This window comes from Mauremys reevesii, linkage group 14 (genome assembly GCF_016161935.1).
Source record: "Mauremys reevesii isolate NIE-2019 linkage group 14, ASM1616193v1, whole genome shotgun sequence".
In the NCBI taxonomy this organism is placed as follows: Eukaryota; Metazoa; Chordata; order Testudines; family Geoemydidae; genus Mauremys; species Mauremys reevesii.
The window spans coordinates 35,863,079-35,873,014 of NC_052636.1; positions in this window are offsets into that span (position 1 = coordinate 35,863,079).

A 9,936-nucleotide genomic window follows, 5' to 3' on the forward strand; every position below is an offset into this window, starting at 1 on the left:
GGAGGGGGGGTCACCCTGGGCGCCCAACACTCCTTCGCAGCCCGGCTCCGCCTCTCCCGCCAACGTCACTTCCGCTCCGGGGCGAATCAGTAACTACATCTCCCAGCCTGCCCCGGGGCCGCTTCCGCCCTCCGCAGCTCAGGTAAAGGAGGCCCCATCTCATCCCCGCTCCTCGCAGAGACCCCGCCCCCGTCACCGCCCCAGGAGCAGCGGCCCCGCCCGGAGCCCCCAGCCCCGCCCCCTCCCATGTGCCGGGCCCTGCCCGCGGCCGGGGCGCGTCCCCCTCGCGCCAGAGCCCGAGACCCCGGGAGCAGCTCGCGGGGCCCGAGACGCAGCGGCCTGTGGGGGAGGCGGGGCCGGGCTCTGCCCGCAGCGAAGCCGGGAAGGGACCGGAGGAAAGTGCCCCCGGAGACTGTCCGGCCCCAGGTTCCCCGGCCTGGTCCTGCTGCGCCAGCGCCCCCGCTGCTGCCCCCTGCCCAGCGCCCCCTGCTGCCAGTCACCCGCCCAGCGCCCCCTGCTGCTGCTGCCCCACCGCCCAGCGCCCCCCCGCTGCCAGTCACCCCCCGCCCCACCGCTGCTGCCCCCCCCGCCCAGCGCCCCCCCCGCGGCCAGTCACCCCCCGCCCTGCTGCTGCCCCCCCGCCCAGCGCCCCCCAGCTGCCAGTCACCCCGCCCCACCGCTGCTGCCCCCGCCCAGCGCCCCCGCTGCCAGTCACCCCGCCCTGCTGCTGCCCCCGCCCAGCACCCCCTCCCCGCTGCTGCCCCGCCCAGCGCCCCCTGCTGCTGCCCCCTGCCCAGCACCCCCAGCTGCCAGTCACCCCGCCCTGCTGCTGCCCCCTGCCCAGCACCCCCAGCTGCCAGTCACCCCGCCCTGCTGCTGCCCCCGCCCAGCGCCCCGCTGCCAGTCACCCCTGCCCTGCTGCTGCCCCTGCCCAGCACCCCCAGCTGCCAGTCACCTGCCCCCTGCTGCCCCCGCCCAGCGCCCCCAGCTGCCAGTCACCCCTGCCCTGCTGCTGCCCCCTGCCCAGCACCCCAGCTGCCAGTCACCCGCCCCCTGCTGCTGCCCCACTGCCCAGCGCCCCCAGCTGCCAGTCACCCGCCCCTGCTCCTCCTGCCCCACCGCCCAGCGTCCCCCAGCTGCCAGTCACCCGCCCCTGCTGCTGCTGCTACCCCTGCCCAGCGTCCCCAGCTGCCAGTCACCCGCCCCTGCTGCTGCCCCCACTGCCCAGCGCCCCCAGCTGCCAGTCACCCGCCCGCCCTGCTGCTGCCCCACTGCCCAGCGCCCCCAGCTGCCAGTCACCCCCTCCCTGCTGCTGCTGCCCTCCCCAGCACCCCCAGCTGCCAGTCACCCGCCCGCCCTGCTGGTGCCCCCACTGCCCAGCGCCCCCAGCTGCCAGTCTCCTGCCTGCCCTGCTGCTGCCCCCACTGCCCAGCGCCCCCAGCTGCCAGTCTCCTGCCTGCCCTGCTGCTGCTGCCCCACCGCCGAGCGCCCCAGCTGCCAGTCACCCGCCCCTGCTCCTCCTGCCCCACCGCCCAGCGTCCCCAGCTGCCAGTCACCCGCCTGCCCTGCTGCTGCTGCTACCCCTGCCCAGCGCCCCCAGCTGCCAGTCACCCCAGCCCTGGTCCTGCTGCCCCCACCCAGCGTCCCCCAGCTGCCAGTCACCCGCCCCCTGCTCCTCCTGCCCCACCGCCCAGCGTCCCCCAGCTGCCAGTCACCCGCCTGCCCTGCTGCTGCTACCCCCCTGCCCAGCGCCCCCAGCTGCCAGTCACCCCAGCCCTGGTCCTGCTGCCCCACCCAGCGTCCCCAGCTGCCAGTCACCCCGCCCTGCTGCTGCTGGTGCCCCACTGCCCAGCGCCCCCAGCTGCCAGTCTCCTGCCCGCCCTGCTGCTGCTGGTGCCCCCACTGCCCAGCGCCCCCCCAGCTGCCAGTCTCCTGCCTGCCCTGCTGCTGCCCCCACTGCCCAGCGCCCCCAGCTGCCAGTCTCCTGCCTGTCCTGCTGCTGCCCCACTGCCCAGCGCCCCCAACTGCCAGTCTCCTGCCTGCCCTGCTGCTGCTGCCCCACCGCCCAGCGCCCAGCTGCCAGTCACCCGCCCGCCCTGCTGCTGCTGCTACCCCCTGCCCAGCGCCCCCAGCTGCCAGTCACCCCAGCCCTGGTCCTGCTGCCCCCACCCAGTGCCCCCAGCTGCCAGTCACCCCGCCCTGCTGCTGCTGGTGCCCCCACTGCCCAGCGCCCCCCCAGCTGCCAGTCACCCCCCACCCTGCTGCTGCCTCCTCCCCACTGCCAGGGAGTTTTCCTGCTCCATACTCCCCTCACGTACCCTCTTAAAGCACCTCCCCACAGGGCTCCCTGCTGCCCCTGTGAAGGGTGGGGGGGGGGATTATTACTGTCTGTTTATGGAACTTCCATATACAATCCCGTCACACTGTCCAACTGCTGTCACTTACTTAGTATAAAATCTCTTCAGAACCGGGTGCTTTTCTCTCATTATCAAATATTTCTTTTTAGACCTATTTCTTCCCCAGTTCTCAAGGATAGATTTAAAATATCCCGTGTGCGGTGCTGTAGTAGCCATGGTGAGCCCAGGATATTCGAGGCTGCCCCCGTGATTTATATACAAACATTCCGTGTTATTCTCCATCCCATTCCTTGTGAATCTGAACACGTTTGCTTTTATGCTGGCAGCTGTGCAGTGAGTGGAGCTTTGCATTGATCTGGCTACAGCAGTGCTTCCCAACCTTTTTGTGGCCAGTAGCACATTCATGTTTTCAGAAGAGAGTGTGGTGGGCGCCAACCATTTTTCAAGGCTTATTTTCTGTTTACGTTAAATATACAAAAAAAAATCATTTAATATTACATAATATATGAATCCATAAGATAAAAACAGTAATTTTACATGTGAAAGGTATTAACTAAATTATTCGGCAATTACTCTTTCACCTTCCCATGTGAATTTGTTCTTTTTTATCTACAAAACATTTTACAAAATAAATATAAACAATTTTCATCTTCTTTATTTTTAAAAAAGTAAAACACTGTTGAACTGCTGGTCCAAATATATTGATTATCCTTACTTTAACATAGAATGAAGCCTGCAGCCCCAGAGTTCTCTGTTCCCGGACAGGGCTGGGCTGCAGCTTCTCTCCAGCTTTGAAGCCACAGCCCCGTGCCTGCCAAGGACAGAGAACGCCAGTGCCTGCAGCATCGAAGAAGCTGGAGAGAAGCCGCAGCCCCGCACCTGCCAGGGACAGAGAGCACCGGCGCCCGCAGCCTGCAGCCCCAGAGAAGCCAGAGAAAAGCTGCAGCCCCGCGCCTGCCAGGGACAGAGAGCACTGGCGCCCGCAGGCTGCAGCCCCGGAGAAGCTGGAGAAAAGCTGCAGCCCCGCGCCTGCCAGGGACAGAGAGCACCGGCGCCTGCAGCCTGAGTTTTCTGTCCCCGTCAGGCGCAGGGCCACAGCTTCTCTCCCCTGCTGGGCAGTAGGTGGGCGCACATAAATGCCCCGGCGGGCGCCATGGCGCTTGCGGGCACCACGTTGGGAACCACTGGTCTACAGCAACGTGCAGATCCCTTTCTTTAGTTGTATAGCCGATATGTTCTGCTGACGCTGCTAGGTGTAATGCATGTTCAGTAGGGGGTTCTCCCCTACTAATGCTGCAGTGTCCTTCTCCTCTAGGTTAGTATATTAATGATCTCATTTTGGTGTCACGTGTGTCAGTTCGTTGCCATGGCACTCGTGTGCTCAGACATCTGAGGATGCTCTGCAGAAAAGCTCCTTGAGTGGGGTGATCCACAGGGAGTAGCTCAAACCTCCAAAGTGCCTGGCCGGGGCAGGACATTGGCACAGCAAGGGAGGGGTGTGGCAGTGATATCACAAAGGCCTTTTGTAGGACCTCAGACTATTGGTCCAAGGTGGTGGGGAGGTGGTGACCTCACAGAGAGATGCTGACATCAGCCAGGCAGGATGGGGCGAGGGGCCAGGGAAACCTCAGAGACCCCTGTGGCTTTGCTTCAGCAAGTCTCCTTCTCCAGGTCTCTCTTTGAGGACTGAGAGAGTATTCGGGTTCACGGACGTGAGCGCCAGGAGGAACCTCTTTTGAGTTTTCTCCTTCCCTTTCAGTGATTTTACTAGAAAACAGCCGTCCCTGTTTAGAAGGTAAGAGCCTCCTGGAGGTTTGAAACCTGTTCAGTCTGATCCACCTGGTGGGAGTTGAATTCTAGGCATGGAAAACAGAGCTTAAGGAGGCAGAATTTTATTGCACACCTGGGATTTTGTCCCTTAGAATCACTGGGGACATTAGGGTTTGTCCTTTTTGTTTCACCTTTTCCTCCATCCCTCCCTCCGCTTCTTCTCTTGCTTCTTTTGTCCTTTCTCCTGTTCCCCTCCCAACACCAGGAGGTAGGATGGGGTGGGTGTGTGTTTTGCGGGGGAGGGCTCTGCAGCTCCCACTGTGGGAGGTCCACCCAAAAATGTGGGACTGAAATAGTGCTCAGGCAGTCAGGACCAGATTAACCTTCTGTGGGTCCTGGTACCAAACATATTTGTAGGCCCCTATATAGTCACTGTGGGCCTGGTGGGGCAGTGCCATTGGTGCCATAGGATACCCGGTACTGAACCTCAGAGACATTTTTCATTTTGATCACACACCTCTCCATGACTGTATGCATTGCCATACACAGCTCCCTCAGCCCCCAGGTTTTCTTATTGAGCTGTACACCCATGTGGGTTTACCAGTGTCCACAGTGAGCAGAACTTTCATAGTGATCAAGGAAACTCCCCACAGATTTATCTCCTTCCTCATTCAGACCTTCTCTAGCCATGTCTCCAGTACCCCCCATGTCACCAGTCATGGCATTGCTTGAACCTTGCAACGGCAGCACTAGGGACTCTAAATCCTCAGCCCTGGCCCTAGGCAGCTGCAGACTCTGCAGTTAGGCACTTCCCTCCTCTAGGCCATGGCTTTAAATACCTGCGATTCCCATCACCTGCAGCAGAGGCCACCAATTCCCACGCCCCCCTCAGCCAGCACCTAGTCGTGCAGAAAGTGAAGCCTGGATGATTTTGGAGGCTGGGGTGCCAGGAGATTCCCGTCCCGGAGCAGCAGCTCTGCAACAAGCTCACATGCCCCCGCTCCGCTGTGAGACCAGGACCCTGTGAAGACAGTGGGGTTACCCTGTGTATAACCAGTTCTGGCCAAAGCCTGTTGAAGTGAGTGGGAGGCTTTTCATTGTCTTTAATGGGCTGTGTATAGACGCAAAGGCCCCATTCTAGACTCCAGGAGCAAAGTGCCTGCTGTGCGGCACTGGTTTACTAGTGTAACAGGAAGGTCTCACATTACCTAGTGAATAAGCAACACCTCCTACAGCACCTAACTTTTTCTGAGACGCTTCCCACCCAATTACTAAATGTGAACCTGCTTCCCTTACAAGGGCTGAACATATCAGGTGAGATGGTCACAAAAGAGATGGTGAGATGGTGATTCTGAGTTCAGCAGGGATTTTGGATGCGCACAGAACACAGACAGGACTGGTTCCCGCATGGTTACTGCAGTAAAGTGGAATAATTTTCAGCTTGTGTGATTGGAAGATGTCTGGATCCATCTTATAAGACTGTCCTACATAAATGAGGAAAACTTGAGATGCCTTTATTATTCTTTTGTTCCATTCTTTGTTTCTATGGGGGATTTGCCAGTGCAATATCACTGTCTTCCTTTTAAACAAGCAAAACTAAAAAAAAAAAAAAAATGGTAATGGCTGTTGAAAATAGCAATTCCAGCCCTAGTGAGCACTGGGAAGACCCCAGCATTTGTTGCTCAATTTTATCCTACTTTTTCTACAGCAAATGATAGTGGATCAGCATATTTGATTTGGGAGAAATGAAGTAACAGCTGCCCAAATTGAGCTTGAACACTCCTGAATTTTGAGGGTGTTCAAATCTGGAAGGCAGGCGCTAGATTCCCTTTCTGAACATTAGCTAAATCTGGAAAGGAAAAAGTCAATTTCTATTTTCATGGCTCAGAAGTGGAAATCCTCCTGTGCTGTTTCTGAAGCTGCCCAGGTCCTCTAGTAAAGCCTCCCCTCCCTTACTTACTATTTTAACTTCTGGTGGGATCCACATACCTCCCTTGCCAGGCTTCAGATAGAACGGACACTGTCCATTTAGTCCACCCAGTTTCTTCCTTGGGGGCTGCCAGGCGAGGTCACACCAACATCCCTAAGCCAGTCTGGGGAAGTCTTCTGAGGGTGCTACCTGGGCCAAAGCCTTCTACTCCTTGGGCACACTTGTTCCCCATTCACACTGCCACCCCCTTCTAGCAGCCAGCTCCCCAGCCACAGCAAGCTGCAGCGCATGGAGTCTCGCAGCTTCCCCTCCTTCCTGTTGATAGCAGCCAAGGGAATGCTGGGAAATGTAGTTCCTTCCCTGCTCCAAGGCAGGGAGCTGGCCAAGGAACTACAGCTCCCAGGGCCCCGTGGAGTCTCAGCTCCCATGCTGGATCCAGGCTGCTCTAAGACTCCGTTTCTGCAGAGGGGAGGAAGTGAGTGTTACAGGCCTGGAAAATCCTTGGCGTTCTCGTTACACAGGCATTCCCCGGCATGTCTTGCTGACTCAATCGGTGTATCCCCTTGATCCTTTCCATGGATTCATTGTACAGCTGATGACCCTGGACGGGCCATCAAACAGGCTAGGCAGTGCTGATGCCAATAGATCTGAGGGTGTCACCCAGAAACACAGTCCACCGTCTGGAATACAGATATACCCTACGTATCTATATCTCACAATACAAAGGTGATACAAACAAAAAAAATGATCATACTTGGAAAATTATAACATTTTCCCTGACACCTAACATGGCATATCTAGCACAATTCATTATTAATACCAATATGATAAAATTGCAAAGTAATAATACTAGGAAGGCGTCTCACAATTCCATGCAGTGTCACACTTAGTAAACCAGGTCCTTGAAGATGAAAAACACTTTGATTAGGAGGGATTGAAAAACACACATATTTGCTTGGAACACACACACAGGCCCTGTGTCAGTCTGTAATCCTATGTTCACTCTTCTGGAAAATTATGATCAATTTTGTACACAGTATGGTTTGCGAAGTATCACTTGAAATCACATAATCTACTGAATATTATCCTCCTGTTAAAATGTGTAGCAACACTGTATGTAAAGTTATGAGATTTTACTGTAGGATATTACAAAAAGTTACAATTCTGGGGAACACCCACAGACCAGTTCCTCAGAGACAGCAAGGCAAACAGCAATTCGCTGGCAGGGGGAAGGTGTGAAGAAGACATTTACATTCTATCAGAGGGAGACCTGAAACTCATATCTCCAACAGACAGCCTGTCACCATGACTCAGCTGAGAACTGAAGTTGTTTCTAATAGAAAGGACTGAATTATAAAAAGAGGTGAGGAAAATGCTTGGGACTCACTCTCTCTCCCCTTTCCCTCTGCCCATGACAAATCCTGAAGAACTGAACTTGGGAGGCAGGGGCAGGTTATGGGGAAGTCCTGGCTGAAAGGAAAGCCAGCCTGTCTCAGCACATGGAGAGAGAAACATTTGCTTTGAATCCATTTTAGCTTGTTAACTTAGACGTTAATTTGTGTTTTATCTTTGCATTTCTTTTGTAAACAATTCTGACTTTTATGCCTCATTACCCTTAGCCACTGAGAAGATTTTTTTCCGGCAGTTAACAATTTTGTTTTATTGTTTTACCTAACCAGTGTGTTTGGATTCAAGTGTGTTGGAAACTCCATTTGGAATGACAAGGTTGGCACATGTCATTTTCCACTGATGAAATGACAGATTTCATATGAGCTTCCATTGTTCAGTAGTGTGCTGGACAGTGCAAGATGCACATTTCTGGGAGAAGTCTGGGAGCAGAGAATTTTCTGGGGTTCTCTTGTGGGGTACTGTAATTAGAGAGTCACTGACTAGCAGCACTCAGTACTGTGTAGCTGGGAGCGAGTTACATGCTGGAGACTGTGTGTTACCTGCCCAGGAGTGGCTGCTCTCACAGTAAAGCAGTGTAAAAGGCACCCCAGCTTGGGAACTGAGTCTCACAGCTGTTCAACAGTCCAGATTGCACTATGGTTAATGTCACAGACACTCAATTTCAAAGAGTCTCCTAGAACACATAGAAAGTAAATCCATGTCCCAGAAATCGAAGTCTCGAGAGAGAGGGCAAGTCTCCCTGGCACTGCTTCTTGCTGTGGATGAATGTAAAGTAATGCACATTGGAAAAAATAACCCCAACTATACATACAACATGATGGGGGCTAATTTAGCTACAACGAGTCAGGAAAAAGATCTTGGAGTTATCGTGGATAGTTCTCTGAAGATGTCCATGCAGTGTGCAGAGGCGGTCAAAAAAGCAAACAGGATGTTAGGAATCATTAAAAAGGGGATAGAGAATAAGACTGAGAATATATTATTGCCCTTATATAAATCCATGGTACGCCCACATCTCGAATACTGTGTACAGATGTGGTCTCCTCACCTCAAAAAAGATATTCTAGCACTAGAAAAGGTTCAGAAAAGAGCAACTAAAATGATTAGGGGTTTAGAGAGGGTCCCATATGAGGAAAGATTAAAGAGGCTAGGGGCTGGTCTACACTAAGGGGAAAAATCGATATAAGATACGCAACTTCAGCTACGTGAATAACGTAGCTGAAGTCGAAGTATCTTATATCGATAACTTACCCGTCCTCACGGCGCGGGATCGATGTCCGGGCTCTCTCCATATCGACGCCGCCACCGCTCGGGCGGTGGAGTTCCGGAATCGATAGAAGCGCGTTCGGGGATCGATATATCGCGTCTAGATGAGACGCGATATATCGATCCCTGAAAAATCGATCGCTACCCGCCGATACGGCGGGTAGTGTAGACGTAGCCTAGGACTCTTCAGTTTGGAAAAGAGAAGACTAAGGGGGGACATGATAGAGGTATATAAAATCATGAGTGATGTTGAGAAAGTGGATAAGGAAAAGTTATTTACTTATTCCCATAATACAAGAACTAGGGGTCACCAAATGAAATTAATAGGCAGCAGGTTTAAAACAAATAAAAGGAAGTTCTTCTTCACGCAGCGCACAGTCAACTTGTGGAACTCCTTACCTGAGGAGGTTGTGAAGGCTAGGACTATAACAATGTTTAAAAGGGGACTGGATAAATTCATGGTGGCTAAGTCCATAAATGGCTATTAGCCAGGATGGGTAAGAATGGTGTCCCTAGCCTCTGTTCGTCAGAGGATGGAGATGGATGGCAGGAGAGAGATCACTTGATCATTGCCTGTTAGGTTCACTCCCTCAGGGGCACCTGGCATTGGCCACTGTCGGTAGACAGATACTGGGCTAGATGGACCTTTGGTCTGACCCGGTACGGCCTTTCTTATGTTCTTATGTTATGTTATGACAGACAGGTCCAGAGACAATGAGAGAGTCCTGGGGAAGCTGGGAACAATAACTATGGGCTGGTGGGGTTCAGGGGAGAAAGGGAACAGGAAGGGCAGGGATATCACTGATTGCAGGATCTCAGCAGTACTAGATGTCATAATAACACATAGTGCAGCTCATTGGAAAACAATCTCAACTATACATAAAATTATGGGGTCTAAATTATGTTTCCACTCGAGAGATTTTGGAGTCACTGTGGATAGTTCTCTGAAAACATCCACTCAACGTGCAGTGGCTGTCAAAAAGCAAACAAGAAGTTGGGAGTCATTAAGAAAGGGATAGATAATAAGACAGAAAATGTCATATTGCCTCTCTATAAATCCATAGTACACCCACATCTTGAATACTGCGTGCAGATGTGGTCTCCCCATCTCAAAGAAGATATATTGGAATTGGAAAAGGTTCAGAAAAGAACAAAAAAAAATGATTAGGGGTTTGGAACAACTTCTGTATGAGGTGAGATTAAAAA